General features: G+C 38.0%; 1 protein-coding gene across 12 annotated transcripts in view; it reads left to right on the top strand.

The window, feature by feature from the left end:
- The window catches only part of Ehmt1 (euchromatic histone lysine methyltransferase 1), a 150,631-nt gene that overhangs the window by 52,463 nt on the left and 96,630 nt on the right, over positions 1-1,538 (top strand). The gene's annotated exons all lie outside the window — the stretch shown is intronic.

Here is a 1,538-nt window from a genome sequence, read left to right as displayed (position 1 = left end):
ACACACACACAGAGAGAGAGAGAGAGAGAGAGAGAGAGAGAGAGAGAGAGAGAGAGACAGACACACAGACACACAGACAACACAGACAGACAGACACACAACACACACACATAGACATACACACACACACTTCTGTATTAGAGCTGCATGATAGGTTACTCATGCCTTGTCAGTGAGCTTGTCTATACAGTAGCGATTTACTTGTTCTGTAGTGTCAGTCTTATTTATGTTGCTCTTCTGTGAGTGGATTCCTGGTTTTAGTTCTGTTGCCAGGATAAGGCACACTAACAAAAAGCATCTTAGGGAGGAAAGGGTTTAAATTGTAGAGCACTGACTATCATTTTTCAGAAGTTCAAGGCAGGGTCTCAAGCAGCTGGTCATTTCATATCTGTGACCAAGAGCAGAGAGAAATAAACACCCTGTCCTGCCTACATGTTTGCTTTTAGTTGTCTTTCTGTAGTCCAGGGCCCAGTCTGTGGATGGTGCTATGGTGGGCTAGGTTTTCCTATATCAATTAACAAGGGCTAGAGAGATGGCTTAGCGGTTAAGGGCACTGGCTGCTCTTCTAGAGGCCCTGAGTTCAATTCCCAGCAACCACATGGTGGCTCACAACCATCTGTAGTGGGATCCTATGCACTCTTCTGGTGTGTCTGAAGACTTAGCTACAGTGTGCTCACATACATAAAAAGAAATAAATCTTAAACAATTAAGACAATCCTACATCCCATAGGCCAACCTGATCTAGATAATTGCTTATTTAAGACTCTTTGCCATATGACTCTAGGTTGTACCAAGTTGATGGTTAAAACTCCTCAGCACAGTGATTAATCTCTCCCCTGAGCATTTTAAATATGCTCATTGCCTTTTGTCTTGTTAATGGTTTAATCTGTTTTTGTTTTATTGGTTTTTTTTTTGTTGTTGTTTGTTTTTTTTGAGACAGGGTTTCTCTGTATAGCTCTGGCTATCCTGGAACTCACTCTGTAGACCAGGCTGGCCTCGAACTCAGAAATCCGCCTACCTCTGCCTCCTGAGTGCTGGGATTAAAGGCGTGCGCCACCATGCCCGGCCGGTTTAATCTGAAATATACATCTGCATTTGTCTTTTATTAAATATGCAATACATAATTTTTCCTCAAAAAGTTATATATATATAATTTTTTTCTCTCCCTTCTCTTCCATCCACTCTCTTTTCTTTTCTTTTCTTTTCTTTTCTTTTCTTTTCTTTTCTTTTCTTTTCTTTTCTTTTCTTTCCCTGAGATAGGGTCTCAATATATAGTACCCAATGTCCTGGAACTCTTGTGTCAAATATATATATATATGCATATTCATATATACACATACACATATCCATACATATATACATACATGCGTATATATATACATACATATACACACATATATGTATGTATATATATTTTTTTTTTTTCTTTTTTTTCCCCTTCAGGTATGTAACACTGCTTTACTATTCCCTAAGTATCAGCTCATTTTCTTTTTAATTCTTTTCCCCTTTGCATATATTCTTTTTTTTTTTTTTTTTTT

This window comes from Mus pahari, chromosome 3 (genome assembly GCF_900095145.1).
Source record: "Mus pahari chromosome 3, PAHARI_EIJ_v1.1, whole genome shotgun sequence".
Taxonomy (NCBI): Eukaryota; Metazoa; Chordata; class Mammalia; order Rodentia; family Muridae; genus Mus; species Mus pahari.
This window is presented reverse-complemented; position numbering and strand designations above follow the sequence as displayed.